We start from the raw sequence: 13,879 nt of genomic DNA on the forward strand, positions 1-13,879 counted from the left end.
ATATTTGGCATTCGGTTCCAATGCAGGCAGCTCTATCTCACTCACTGTTACAGCCGCTCAGTGTACGACCAGAGAAAGTTTTAAAAGGAAGAGATAGCGCAGGAAAGGGAGTGAAATGAACAACTCGGGCTGAGCAGCATCAAGTCAAACTCCATGAGATACCCAATTACAGCATATAGATACTTCGGCAGCAAACGCAGCACTCCAGCATTAAAGTTGTCGACATGCATCTAATCCGCCGCTTTTGGAGGCTGTTACACCCAGTCAATATGCAATTTGAGGCGGGTTGACAGAGAACATTGGATTGATTGATTTTGACCTTTTCCCTGACAGTACCCGCTGTACACATTCCCCGCAAAATAATGAAAAGTGTTGCAATCCCTATATCTTTAGCTTTTACCTCTCTTCTTCCCTCAAACAAGCGCCTGTTGTAAATCCTACTCATGTGTCTGGCTGGAGGTGTCCTCTCTCGCCACTTTATCTCGGAGAGCAGGGGGAGGTGGACTCAGGGGGGGTTGATACCAGCCATATCGATTTGTGCAAACATGCCAGACACACACACACACACACACACACACACACACACACCCACACACACACACACACACACACACACACCCTTAACCATCCGTGGTCCTCAGCTTTGCAGTAATCCTCAGTTTTTATCTCATTTATCCCACAGCACAACAGCAGCATGATTTGTGGGGGAAATGAACATTGCTCTCATTAGACAGATATTCGGTGACAGTCATCCTAAAGGCCTTGGCACATCAGGAGCTCATACATTTCCTGAACTGTCAGCTTTGTCTTGAGCTCTGTCACACAAATATGCAAATGAAGACATCTGCCAATCACGTCAATACAACAATGGCCTCTATGTTCTCTGGTGCAGCTCTGGCATCCTTAAAATGTGGGGAAATAACCAGAGTGGATGTGCAACAGTGCCAAGCGTCCATTTTATTCTTCTTATCAAACGAGATGTACCTCAAATCAACTTTTTGAAAGAATCAGACTATTAGAGTACGGGTGTTCAGGGGTGTACTTTCAGCAATGTTAATATAATTAAAGTAGTTAGCTTTTTTTCCCCCCACAACAGTTCAATAATCATTTATATGCATTTTAAGTGAGAACAAAGCAGTTCACCAATGCACAAACATGGAAATATTGTGTATACTATATTTTGTTGAATATGAATATAATATTAACATGAGTGCAGTCATGTAACAGAACAGAAGAGAGTACTGATTTCTTTATTATTCACTTCATTGAAAGTCTCCAAATAGGTTTTTAAGAACAAAGGAAAAGAAATGAACCTACTGTTTGAAGTTTGATATTATCAGGCAATATTTGAATTAAAAAACTAAAACATTTAGAGAAATCAATGTGCTTTTTTTTTGGCAATTTGCATGATCATAGTTATAAATATGATACAACATGTTTTACTTTCACACACTTTTCCAATTTGCTGCCATTATAGTTGTAATATATGAAGGCCTTAATTGAAAACTATCACTCATGTCGTATAGCCTATTCCATGAGCCACAATAACATGGTTGATGCCACCAATCTCACACACACACGTGGTTCCAAATGAGAGACAGCTGTGTTTGGATTTCGCCGACTGTCGCCTCTTCTGCCACTGAGTGAAATGGATCAACGACTCTTGGATGGATCACTGTGAAATCTGGTGCAGACTTTCATGTATCATTGGGAATTTTACTGAATTTTGGACTTTTTGGTTTCACCTAAAACAAACAGGTAATAGTCTTGGTCTGTTGCATTCTTGAAACCAAGTAAAGCCGCCAACTCTCACAATTATGAAGGCAAATGCAGCCCATAAATGAGGGTGTTGTTGGAATATGAGCCTTGATTAGATGAATCTGGCCAATTCACAAAAGCACAACGTCCATGTATTATCTGAGTAAGTTGAATAGCCTCTAAATCACAAATCACACGTTCTATTAACATACAACCAAGTATTTTTAACACTGTCAAAAACCACTGGGACATTCTTGTGTAGTTAAGAAAAATTTAATACCCATTTTTCACTTTTGTAAAGTTATAAGCAAACATTTACAAGGAGACATTCAAAGAAAAGACACAGACAACTAAACTGCTCATATAAGCTAAGCACAGAAAAAAAAGGAATAAAATGCCACCCTACTATGCCGCTACTGGGACTAGCATCAGTTCTGGAAGATATTACAGACGAAAAAACATCTCAAACTGAAAGAGGAGAAGAAATTCTCAAACACAACATCATCACAACAGAGGCTAAACCTAACCAAGCTGTCAATGCAACACAAGACTGTCATAATCTTCTCAAAATCCAAACTGTCGAAACAAAAACCCACATGCAGATATCATGACACAAGTCTATTACGCTTCGCTGCCAGTTGTCCCTGATTATAGAACCATCTTTGTGGTATTTAGGTCCCACAGAAGGTGCCTGTGCTTACATAGATCACTTCAAAAAGGTCTGCCAGCCAACACAGTACCAATCCAGCCCTCAGGAGGGTATTGCAGTTTGTTAATTATTCAACAGAAAACAACTGCCATCTCATTTTTCCATTGGAAATTTGAATGTTTCCATAATAAACTGTGTGCACAATTATTATGTATTTCTGACAATTCATTTCTTTTCTCAACAACTCCAGGGCTCTGGCTCAATGCATGTGATGGAACATTGTCCTGCATAAAAATCATGGTCTTCTTGAATGATGCAGCCTTTCTTACTTTGGCCATGTCTCAGCACACCGAACACCTTCTGGGTCCTCCAGGTAGGTTACAGTTCTGGAATATGCCTCCACTGGAGGACAGTAGATTATTAGGAGCTTCACGCTTTTTTTCTTAGATGTTCGGCAGTTGATGTGTGTCTTTTTGAACCCGGTTGACTTTTGTTAACAAAACGTTCGATAGTTCTGTGATCACGACCAGTGTTGCCACAGTTACCTTGAAAAAGTAATCTGATTACTGATTACTAGTCACTCCCTTTGAAAGTAACTTAGTTACTTTACTAAATACTTGTTAATAAAGGAAACCAAGTTAGATTACAAGTCACTTTTTAATTAATGTTTTTTGATTGATTGATTGATTGATTGAAAAAAGGGTCTTCCTGCCAATATAACTTTTTACTCAGGAAAACTACAAAAATAGTGTAACATCGCTGCAGTTGTATTTTTGTTGCAATGATAAAGTTTATTGATGACGTTTTGTTGGTTCCGATTATTTCATGTTACCTGAGCGAGATGGCCTGTGAGTGGCTGAGGGTGGAGAAGGGGGCGGGTCAGGTGAGCGTACAGACATACTGCAGGTGTCCATTTGGAGGAGAACGAAGGAGCGCCCAGTTCTGTTAAATAATAAAGCAGGTCTACAGAACAGTAACCCGTCCTGCAGGACGCTACAATAGTAACGCACAGTGACTCCCTCCCACATCACCTAATATGGTAAAATTAGCACTCACATTTATACAGCTTTTAGTTGGAACATATGCATAAGAATTCTGAGATGGTCAAAATACTTCTAATGTTTAATAAAAAGAAAGTTATAAAAGAAAATACTTCTAATGTGCCTAAGAAATGTGAACGCAGTGTATTAGTAGACATAAAGCTGAGACCTAGAAAACAAACTGCCAAAAGCAGTGAGGTGACACAGTGAAGGTCCGCTGCCCTCTTGCCAAAAAAGTTACACTCAATCCATCTGATCTGGACAGGAATATTTCTTTAAACATGCAAACTGAAGACAGCAAAAATCATTCAGTGTCGGAAGCAACATACTTTTGCCAACATTAATCTGAGAAGAATCACTGCATGTAGCTTGTTTATTATATATTTTGTGAAAGCTCCATTAGATAAGAGTGTTTTTCACTAAGTACTTTTTTTTTTGCACTAAACTGAAGTCACAAGGTGTTTTAAAAGTATATCATTTTTTTCCTATTATTATTATGAACTGACCAAAGTGCGATCAAATGAAGCTTTATTAGGTCCTGAACTACAATGAGTTTCACATTTCTGCGTTGTCATTTCGTTGATGAGGATCGGTTTGTCAAGTGTACAACAAAATGGACTCAAAATGAATGAACTGAGCGTGGACGCAGTTTGTGTGTTTGGTCCTCATTAGCAAATATTACCATTCAGAGACACTGACGAGAAACACAGCGGGCAACCTGCTGAATTCCAGCACGATAGCGCCGCCATTGTGATCACAGAGCATTTGATGTTAGCCTTCAGCTCCGAGCCACACGCAGACAGCCGCACAGCTGTAGACACTTAAGACGGATGCAGCTATAAAAGCGATTTCAAATGCTGTCAACATCAACAAGATAAAGGCTGTATGGTGTCAATCCCGAGCCGAAGCAAACACCCTGTTTTTGTGAGAAATTTCGGAGATCAGGCACATTTGGAGCTGATGCCGCTTCTTATTGGCGCGCTGAAAGGGGGAATAACACCCAGTCGGGAGGGCCGCAATCCACAAAGTCACAACATGCTTTTTCTCTTAGATATGGTAGAGCAGAAATCCCCTCAGAGAGGATGCAAGAAGCTCTCATCATATCAATCCATCAACTAAAAACTAGAGGAGCGCCGCTTTGTAATGAAATTCTCTTGTCTTGGGCTGAGCTCCGCTTGAAAAGGCCGGTCACATGAGGGTTTAAATAGAAATCTATTTTCTGGGCTGAAAATCAAACTGGCCATCATTCTGTCCTGCCTCACCTCTCTCTTGGGGACTTGTCACATTTATAACACGTAGTCATTTTCTCAACTGTCAAACCGTGCTCTTACCAAGCGGTGCACCCCCAAACCCCCCCACCCTCCATCGCCCCCACCCCACCCCCGCCAACCCGCCACGTCAACTTCTAATTCTACTCGCCTCAAACGCCTGTGAGCGAGAACATGTGGGTGTGAATGTGTGCAATGAATCAAGAACAGGTTTTTTTTTGTTGTTTTTTTAACAATCATAATGGAGATTCAGTGTGTGTGTGTGTGTGTGTGTGTGTGTGTGTGTGTGTGTGTGTGTGTGTGTGTGTGTGTGTGTGTGTGTGTGTGTTGGGACTACGTGCTCTGAAAGGGTCTGCACAGAGGTGGCATAGCAAAGTAGGTCATGACAGAGGTTAGTACCACATTAGCGACTGTCACTGGCCGAGCGGGAGAGTGCAGACACCAGGGCAGCTCCTCCACCTCTCATTCATAGTCTCTCACACACACACACACACACACACACACACACACACACACACACACACACACACACACACACACACACACACACACACACACACACACACACACACACACACACACACACACACACACACACACACACACACACACACACACACACACACACACACACACACACACACACACACACACACAGGCGATTTCTCAAACTCTGCGGCGTCCTGTCATGGATCTGAGCCAGCAGGCCGTGACACACATGGAGGGCAGTGTCTGGAACCGGAGGACGAGTCCAGTCTGTCTTTCCTGTGTAAGTGCACATATGCATGACACCATGTTTGCAAATGACAGGAGGATACGTGACCTGCCAAGATCCAAACCGCCTGCCCTTGCCAAAGGTTCACATTTAAAAAAAAAAAAAAAAGGTTTTCTCAACTTTTAATGACATTTTTCCCCCCCAAAAAAATGTCTGTACCAGTCATTCAATATTTAACGATTGGGTCCATCTAAGCTCATGAATCTACTCGGAGCCTTTGTATCACCATCCACTTCACAGAGTTGACTTATGGAAATCTGTCTCATTACGTCTGCCTTCTTACGGTTCAAACTCTCACATAAAAACATCATGATCCAAGCTGTTTCTGTTGTCTGCTGCGTCAGTCAACGATTTCTCTCTCTCTTTTTTTTTTTTTGATGTTCTAAGTCTCCTTAGCTTCTCTCCTCGTGAAGTCGGGGATAATTATGGGAGTAAAAAGGCTCGCTATCAGAGCAGATTAACAACATCTCACTAGGCTGAACTCCTCGCTCCCTTTTATCTGCTCAAATGCAACAGAAGAGAAGAAGAGGAGTTACACAACTCCCACCTCAGGGACCCAGCCGACTTTCCACCCAACTTCTGTCTGTCTCTGCCTGTCTGGGGCATCTGCTCGTCCTCGGCTATTTGATGTGTGCGTTTGAAGCAGCCATGCGACCGGGGCGGAAGGGATGTGCCTGTTGTTCGCAGCTCTTGCTGCTTTGCTCCGCTCCCCGGAGGAAACCAGTTTCAAAGCGTGGCAAAGTTGGACCTTTCCTGGTTCTACATTTAACACCTCCTCATATCACAGTGCCAAGGTGCTGGATGGCTTCCTCCTCACCCTCGTCTTTCATCAGCCCTCCAAAGACCCGCTTTCATTAGACGGATTTTGTGAGACCTGCCGTCCTTCTGCCGTCGTTTTGCTAAAACGTCCCTTTTTATAGGAAGAAGCTTCAAATTCCTACAGCAACCAAAAGCCACTTCAGCTCACGCGGCCCGCAAATAAAAGGTATATTTAAGGATTAGAGAGGTGTAGAATCATGTCAGCATGGGGGGGGGGGATGTGTTACTACACATGCTAAAAACTTACAAGATTTTTTTTACTGTTTGCATTAGAAACACCTTTCATTTCCCTCGTGGAAAATAAATGAACAACAAGTTGAACTTGGGGTTAATTAGTTTCTGGCAGTGCTGAGAAAAGGAAAAAAAAAAAGGAAAAAGATCTGCATGGAAATGATGCAGTACTGCGCTGTTGTTGTCTCAAATTAAAGGGTTTACAGACATGTCAATAATTCAATCAATGGTCAAGATTAAAACAAAAAAAGTCAGTCATAATACAAATATTTGCATATATTAGCCCAGTGTGAATGACGTTTAAACACTTTCCCTTTTCCTTGACAGTAAATAAGTTAGTTTTTGTTAGACACTTGAGCTCTCTCTCTCGCTCTAAGAAATGCAGAGTGTCTTTCTCCACAATAAAATAAATAACCAAAGCAACAACTAAATCTTTGACTGAACACAAGCCGCTGCCGGTTAAAACCTGATCACCAGCATCAGATTTCCACGACTCTGCATTATCAGAAATAGTAATGCTGATAGCTTTCTTGAATATGACATTTCTACTCAGGCTGTTTTCATATTTCAGACTTGTATATGATCTCTGAAAGAGGAACACTTTCGTCTCCGAAATCTGATGAAGCGCTCGTACTGAAATGTTGTGAATTGCATCACAGAAACTAACCAAAGTCACAGGAAGAAGCGCACAAATCTACACGTGATACCAACGAGATCAGAAATAATCCAGAATATATGACATGAAACAGTTTGACGATTTGTTGTGTATTCCCGTTTCCTGCCACACTCCCAAAAACATGTGTAGGAGGTGTTAAAATGGTTATGCTGAATTGTCAAAGGCAGTTCAGTGTTTGCCCTGGACCATGAATTGGACAAAGCAAGATAGAAAAAGAAGGAAACACAGAGCCATGAATTCTTGAATTCCAATCTTTGAGTGTGATTTGTTTCCATTAATCCATGTTCAGGCTGTAAATGTCTGGAGCCAATCTCAGCTGACTGGCTAAAGGCAGTCTGGACAACCACAGGGCCAGCAGAGGCACAGATTCCCACCAAAATGAGAAATTTTAAGGTCACCAGTAACCATGAAACACATGTTTCTTGGACTACAACCAGGGATATTCATGTTGTAAGGCGATAGTGTTTTGCCACTATTTTGCCATGTAGAATTGATTCCTTTCCCTCGCCTCAATACATTTAGTTTCCACACTTAAAACCAAATTTAAATGCGTGTCCACCACGGCAATGCCATACTAGAATACAACTTTGAGGCAGTAGAACTTCTAATATTCTAAATCTGAAACGAATTTCTGATTGCCAAACTAATACAATGGCTCCAGTGCTTCCCAGGCGTCACTGTCCTGCAACGCTTTACATGCGTTTCCGCCTCATTTAAATACAAGAAGCTCTGCAGAGAACCTGGAAATGAGCCACCATTCACCTGAATTAGATATGTTGGAGCAGGGAGACATTAAAACATGCTGTGCAGTGAAACCTACCGTTAGTAGTTTAATATAACGCAATATCAAGTTTGTATGTCTTTTTTTTTTTTTTTTTTAAATGTAAAATATTTATTATGGTTTTACAAAAGGACTTTAAAGGGGACATATCATGCTAAATCCACTTTTTTAGCCCTTAAATGCATTTTGTTGTATATTTAGAGTGTTTAGAAGTACAGAAAAGTTCAAAGTAGTCTCTTCAGGTGCTCCGTTGATATCTTTATATTCTGTTTTGGTCATATTTTGCGATCGGTTTCGATTTTTCTATTCTCTATTACGTTTTTTGAACAATGACGTCACAGTATTCTCAGCGGAACTGCCAAATTAGGACATCGACATTTCGAGCAATCCGCCATTTTTGTTTCTCGCTGCGATTTTGTAGTCCAACCGAAGTTACGAGAGGATAAGTCGAAATGTTCGGTTGTTGGATGTAGTAACCCACAAGCTTCGTTACACCGTCTCCCAGCATCAGAACCTTTTCGAAGTGCCTGGTTGAGTTTTATTTTTCACAGAAATGTACCCACATCTGTGGGTAAGGTCATTTTTGTGTGCGCGAATCACTTTAAGGACGACTGCTTCAGCAACCTCCGCCAGTATAAAGAAGGATTTGCCGAAAGACTTCGTCTGATTGAGCGGTCAGTTCCTTCTATCTATGGAGACGACGAACAGAGCACTTCGGTAAGCTGTATATAACGCTAAAAAGTGTGATGATAAGACGTCCCTGTCATTGTTTTGTTAGCATTAGCAGTTGCACCGTCTTCATATGTTAGCGCTGTGTGCTCGTTTTAGATTATAATGTAACTTCTGTGTTAAATAGTCGTTGTAATACAGGCAGTATTGTAGTAGTGGGCATGGATGGAGAAGTTAGTGTAAATATAGTAACACACCATTGCGTTACATCCATATGAAGACGTTGTTCTGTAGGTGCATCATCGTCATTTTCATCTCGCTCCGCCGGGTCCGACTCTGGCTCCAACATGTATGGCTGGATGGACAAATCTTCCGTTGTTGACATTTTGTAAATAATGTGTGAATATAAAGTTTCTGCGCCGCTAGATAATTGTATCTGTTCTATCAAACTACAAAGATGGCCGAACAGGGTGACGTTGAACCGAGTGTCACCTCTGCAACCTGGAGAGGAGGAGGGGTATGAAGTGTCTCATTTGCATTTGAAGAGACAGCCCCAAAACGAGTTGCTCTCAGAAGCACATCAGAAAAGGGGTTGAAAAGGGGCCTGTGGAGCTATAATAATGAGGAATTCAGACCCAAGCATTGCAGTTTCGCGTTGTATAGACCACAACTGTATGATTTATATGTAAAAAGGAAGGATTTAAAAGCATGATATGTCTCCTTTAAGCAAGCATCTCTCACAAATCACGAGGAATAATCATCTTAACCGGCCACAGGGCACCATTTCCACCAAAGTTTAAGGGCTGTAAGAAAAACACTAAAGCGCCTTAAGAAGAAGAAATAAAAACAAATAAACAAGTAAATAAAAAAGCGTATCAACCCACCTTTTGTAACGTTCACATTTCTTGTCGTAACCTTAAAACTAACAATAAGTTTAATAAAGTGGTTCCTGGCATTGAGATATCTATAACTATCTTAAAATTTGTAAAAGAAAATATTTTAGATATAAATATATACAATGTATTATTGTTATTATTATCGTTTTGCCAATCTCAGTGTCCGGTAAGACTTCAAATCTCACTAGTGTATCAAATAAAGCAAGAAGTCTATAAATCCTTTACTCACTTTCAGATATTTTCAATTTGGTCACCTCACTTTAAAAAGGCAAAAGATATTCAATGGTAATAAATGGTGATGAAAGGGTGAACATTGAGTGTCTTACCTCCTCTCCATCCGTTCAGAATTGTATCAAACTTTAAAATCCATGAAGAAACATCCACGTTTTCTTTTTCCCTCCACGGTAATCAAACATGTCCCGGTAATTAAAGCTGCACGACAATCAAACTGGTGTCAAACTCGTGCTGTTCCCTGGTCTTCATCAGAGATCTCAGATTTTTATTATTTACAATTGAAACTGGTTTGTTGTCGTCTCACTGACTCCTGTAGCACAGGAAGTGCGTTGATTTACATTAATGGGGGGGGGGGGACGTCACGGCCACAGGTGGGACGCCAGAGCATAATTAACGGCACGTGATCAGATCCACAGGTGGTACGACACGTATAATCAATGGCGCGTGATCAAAATCAGATTCCGCAAATACATTTTCACAATCACAGATCAACGCTTTTCTTTCTACATATATTTTTATACATTTTAAACCACCAACGTGAATTTTTTTTCCCCTGATAATATTTGCATTTTTTTTTTTTTTATTATTATTATTTTTTTTTTTTTTTACAGTTTATATGTACAGGATTAAATTAAATTAAATGTGATTTAATTTAATTAAAAAACACAAAATACAAAGACGAAGTAAACAACGGGGATATTGGCAATCCACTAACATAACAACACCTACACATGAATGCAATATGCCTACATATCAGGTACTGAAAGAAAAAGAGAAGATAATGAACTCTGCTGTCTGCCGTAATTAGTCATCCTGGTCATCAAACAAGTTTTAAGTGTTGATATGAGTGATAAAATGTCTCCAGAAGTCTTCACATACCTGATGCTTGTGCTCCAGTACGCAGGTCATCTGTCTCAGCCACTGAAAGTTTGTGGAAAGACACTCTTCCATCAGCGTGCTATACATTTTTTGGCACATAACATGCTGAGGTCCACAAAAGATTTCTCTCTTTTACAGCATGTGTGTCTTTGTCTCTCCAGTTTGATTTTTTTTTTTTCTCCTCTCAAAATGTTGTAAAAAAAAAAAGTGATTTGTGAAATATTGATAATGGGAAAATCTCTATTTGTTCTAACTTCAGTCTACATGTGACTGTTTAGACATTGGACGGACTGTATTTCCTAAAAAAAAAATCCCTTAAATGAGTAAGTGAAACTATTGTTATAGAATAGGACCATGTTTACTTTGTAAGCTTCTTTTGTGAATAAAATCCTTATAGTATGCTTGCCATTTATGTGGACAAAACATCCAGGCTTTTGTATTCGATGTACTTTGATGTGGTTTTAGCCTGTTGATGTTTATGGCCCACTCCTTCAAAAGAGTCTGAAACAATGAATACACAATAAAAAGGTTGCTGACCTCTGAGCATAAACGGCAAGCTCTTCCACAACAATCCCGTAACCTTGGATGAATGCGATGAAATGCATGCGGTACTATTGTGATACCGTATGCAAAAGAATGAAGAAGATCTTCCTCAAGGACACATCTTGTTTATCCTCGTCCTTCTGATGCCTGCCATGTCCTCTGATCGACCACTTTAGAGGTGTTTTGTTGATAATTCTCCCAAAACTTAGTTTGTTTGAAATCGAACTCAAACCCGCTTTTGAAATGATCACAGTCCACTTGTACGGTCGGCACCAGAGCTCCTCCACAGATGAGCTGCACTTAATTCAGCAACTGCACTGAGGTTCACTTAAATCAGACCAAGCCTGACAAGCGTGAGGAGGCCCTTATACGCAGTTTCAATCTTGTCTCGTTTCATTTGAAATATCTGAGAACAGCCTCCTCCTGAATTCCAGCAGTGTATTGAACTTTGCGCCAACTGATCTTTTTTTAAGGGGAGCATGCAGCGATTGAAGGTGTTTCACTCCAGTTTTCCAATGACAGCTGAAAGGGAAATGTGACACATTTTTACAGATCATTCCTGGAATTTATTCCTGGTCCTCAGGCAGTTCAGTCTCTACTTTTGTGCCCGTGTGGGTCTCTTTCCCAAAGTTAAAATTGAGCTGAACCCAAAGAGTGACTGCAAATAAACTAAATATGACGATTTATTCTGTTAAAAAAAAAACCTGGCAAAGATATGATAACCACAGGTGAACATGCCACCTCTATAAACTGTTTTGATGAAGATGAATAAAGATTGGATACTTACTGTTTGATAATATCTGTAAGAAGTATATCTTCTTCTAAAATATATGACACATGAACACTTAAAGCTGAATGCTTAGCTCGGCTACTAAACAAACAAGATAATTTATGAAAGACACTGTAATTTATTGAATATAGTTTGAAATGAAACAGGAATCTAACTCTATTGATTATACATATTCTTGTCATCCTTCTTGGACTTATGTTAGATGTTAGCCAGCAACAAACACAATAATATGCAATATCCCTTCTTGGATAAAGATGTAAACAAGATGATGGATAGGACATGGTTTTTTTTGATCTCTTTAAAAAAGAAAAGTTGAAAAGATGACAGAAAGTCCTGACTGTCACATTTACGCAGCAGTTTTTTTTCTTCTTGTTATTCCAAGACATTACGTATCAGCAAAACGCCATCCGGAGAGTGCTGCCTCGTGTCAATTATACACATTAAAAGTTAAATTAAACGACAGCGGCAAAGAGGTGATCGTACAGAGCCGTGCGGCATCCCCGGGGCCTGACAATTGAGTTTTCATTTCATATAAAATTATACAGTGTGTCACCTCTGATCAAACTCTAGCTCACCCTCAGAGAGGCAAACCGAAATTAAAGACAGAGCCACTGCGCCATGTGAGGGACCAGGCCCACACAATGAAGGAGGAGTTTGCTTTATTAGACATAATTTCTTCTATATGGCAATATAGGTTTTATTCTATTATATATGTCAAATATTTACCTGGCAGCACTGCACATTTTATATGTATGTAAATAAAGAGTAGCAGCGATTAGCAACATCTAACAAGATGACATTTGCACAATTACAGGATTTTACAGGCAGGTTAAACATCACCATGTAAATAGCATGTACCCGACAATGTGACTAATTGATTGATTATGAATAACCATGTCTTAACGGTTTACATTACATTAGAGCGATTGGTGATGTACTGAATGTCAGTGCGTCTGTTGTAAGGCGGGAAAAGGTAACTGACGTCTCTCACGATTAAATAAACGACTCGAAACCGGTTGACCTATGACAGCGGCTATATATCACAGAGGAAACTGGGAAACAAGAGAGAAAATGAATGAATAAAAGCTGTAGTTTAGTGTATTGATGTATTTTGACTAATGACGAAACACTCATTTTATTTCTTTGTCGTTGACAGAGACATTTGCACAAGGTTTTGCAAAAGCTATTGTATGTAAAGCATTCCGAATTTGTGTAGGGTTCTTTAATAGGTTGTATTGTCCCTGCTACTAAACCACTAAAGTTATTGTTGCAACAATAATTATTTCCTCCATTACCACATGGCCTGCTCTCCGGAAACATCGACATTCATTATCAGTACCTTCCTCTCCCATGTGCAACCACGGTAACAAAATAAATAAAAAATAAAAAAAAAGCATTGAGATTAATCTACCACATTAAAAATAGGTGTGATGCAGCATTCATTCGTCTCGCGCTCATAAAAAGGGCCTCTCGTCCAATCAGATTCTTCCGTGGGAACTAACTGCTGCACCATAAGTTCACGAGAAGCGCATTCAATCAGTGCATCCAACAAAGATCCAGCTTGACATTTCGGTCTGCACATGACTGGCTGCCGACACGCTGCTAACCCAGGGCTCCGCAACCCGCTGCTCTTTAGCCTCTCCGTGGTGGCTTCCTGTAGCTTTCAAAAAATTACATGTAAATAAAAAGTTATTTTTAATTTGTTGCCCAGCGTGCGACCGTTCAATGGGACTCTCATTTTGCAGTTTGAGGTGCCAAATGTGACACTTGAACAGAATAATGTTTCAATAGTTCCTCGTCTGTAACATGCGTACTATAAAAAAAAACAAAAAAAAACCCAACACACACACACAACATCCAGCTATGTCACC

The sequence above is a fragment of the Lipophrys pholis genome, assembly GCF_963383615.2.
Source record: "Lipophrys pholis genome assembly, chromosome: 6".
Taxonomy (NCBI): Eukaryota; Metazoa; Chordata; class Actinopteri; order Blenniiformes; family Blenniidae; genus Lipophrys; species Lipophrys pholis.